We start from the raw sequence: 2,307 nt of genomic DNA, 5'->3' as shown, positions 1-2,307 counted from the left end.
TCAGAGACTGATTAGAGGGTTTTGCCAGATGCCCTGGGCCAATGGGAGGTGAGGGCTTAGGGGTCAAAGAGAGTGAGAATGAAGTTACAGACATGAACTTGAAACACATAATAAGGCTACCTTCAAACAGAAATGCATGAAGCACATGTCCAACACCGCTGTTTGGTGGGGGAAAACACATGTTAATTGATTGTATAGTCTATGCAACTTTTCGGACGGTTCTGTTGTGCCATGGAACTGTAGAGCAGAACATCAATAAACCTGCCACCCTGTTGTCAGCTATCGACAGTTCCCTTCATATGACAAGGGTTGTAAAAGTATTTGCCGGTAGATTGTTGACGTGATTCACGATGGTGACTGATAGCTTGCTAGCTGAGATTTTGAAAGGATGATGTTGACATGTCCAATCAAAGATACTGTAGATATAACGTGATTTGACGTCATTTTATGTGTGGCCAACAACCTTGAACCTTCTTGGATTGGCACTTCTAATGTCATTTTATAGCAGCACCCAAGGGGCTTGCATTTTCGAGCTCTCCCCGTAGATTTTGCAGTGACAGAGTGTCCTCGTGAGTGACTGAACACTGAGCCAATCACGGCATAACTAGAGGCCATTACCAAACCCTCTATTTTCTGCTGGCTGCCCCACCACCATAGAAAGCACTGAGCTAGGCTAAAACTCCAGCATTTTGGAGCTGCCTTACTCAAGAAAGCAAAAAAGAAACCATGTTTGTATACAGCTTTATTGATTTTTTACATTTTTTTACATTGTTTGCAAACTCATAAGTGACACGGATTAATGCCAAAATAACATGCAAAACAGGCAAAAAGTCAAACAGGTGGGGCTCAAACAGGCTCTGCCCAACCTGCCCTGAATGACAGGTCGCCACTGTGCCTGTCCAAACGCAGCCAGGGACAAGTGAATATAAGTCAGTTATTGTGTTCATAGTAGTTTCTATGAATTTGAGTTGTTACACACACTACATGTTAAATGGCTACAAGACAGAGATAAGAAGACTCTTGCTGTAATCAAAGGGAAGGTACTACTGAAGGTCCCAGTATTCAGGCATGCAGCTTGAAGCAGATGTGTGTCACCCTCCAGGCCCTTGTCACAGCATGCAGCATCACCTGATCGGGAGATGACAATAAATACATCATGTACATTTCACCACATAAGCCGTTTTAGTATTTACTGTACATTGCTGAACAATCCAACCATTTTGTTAGTGTCATTGATATAAATGGGCTATTCAAATAAAAATAGTTCATAAGCATGGACTATAATACCTCTAGGGTCTTGTGGTGGTTTGGCAGCATGCTGCTTTCTAGTGATCTTATTACTCCCTCTTCACCTGAAATGCAATAACATCAAAACCATGAATAACAATAATCCTAGTCAGTCAGTAACTAGTCTAATTAAACACATAAGCTAGCCAGTTGATAGTAAAGCTAGGATGATAGATGGCTAATGCAATAGTGGCTGTCAATGCAATGGCTGGTCTGGAGTTTGTCTGACATGTACCATTATATTTAATATGATAAGCAAACTACTGTCATGACTTTTCACAAAAAAAGATTGATGAACACAGATAAAAGAGATGATTACTTTCAAGTAGATCCTTTTTGTTTCATTTACCTCATCCTCTTCCTCGTGTTGGGAGCTTCTTCCTGAGATTAGAGAGCCCTCGGTTCTCTATGGTGTTTAGGTCAGAGCGTGACTAGGGGGGTGTTCTTGTCATTTATTTTCTATGTGGCTGGTTTGTATGGTTCCCAATTAGAGGCAGCTGGTAATCGTTGCCTCTAATTGGGGATCATATTTAGGAAGCCCTTTCTCCCTCCTACTTTGTGGGATATTGTTTTGAGTGAGTGCATGTAGCACTACGTTTGTTCACGGTCGGTGTTTGGTTATTGTTTTAAATATGTGGAACTCAAATCACGCAGCGCCTTGGTCCGTCTTTCCACACGACCGTGATAGAATATCCCACCAATGCAGGACCATGGAGGTTAAAGAGTTTTGGACATGGGAGGAAATCATGTCCAGATGTGAGACACCAAGGAAGGTGGGAGGACAGAGACGACGCCGGGGACCGCGGCCACAGAAACCCCAAGATTTTTTTTTTTTTTTTTTTGGGGGGGGGGGGGGGAGTGGAAGAGTGGGTCATCAGTCCGGTGCCATCTGTGCCAGCTCCCCGTACTCACCCTGAAGAGCCAGAGACCGTCAGAGAGGCGATGGAGAAGTTGGGAGAGAGAGAGATGAGAGAGATGCTGGTCAAGTGTGTTCTGCTCAACATTCGACCTGAAGAGCCT

General features: G+C 43.5%; 1 long non-coding RNA gene across 1 annotated transcript; it reads right to left on the bottom strand.

Moving 5' to 3' along the window:
- Window positions 1–732: 732 nt before the first annotated feature.
- LOC110492909 lies at window positions 733–1,723 on the bottom strand. Its single transcript, XR_002469095.2, has 3 exons — window positions 1,637–1,723; window positions 1,288–1,352; window positions 733–1,128 (listed from the first exon to the last, which is right to left on the bottom strand). It is a non-coding gene; the product is annotated as an uncharacterized LOC110492909 (long non-coding RNA).
- Window positions 1,724–2,307: the final 584 nt, after the last annotated feature.

Source organism: Oncorhynchus mykiss, chromosome 16 (genome assembly GCF_013265735.2).
Source record: "Oncorhynchus mykiss isolate Arlee chromosome 16, USDA_OmykA_1.1, whole genome shotgun sequence".
Classification (NCBI taxonomy): Eukaryota; Metazoa; Chordata; class Actinopteri; order Salmoniformes; family Salmonidae; genus Oncorhynchus; species Oncorhynchus mykiss.
This window is presented reverse-complemented; position numbering and strand designations above follow the sequence as displayed.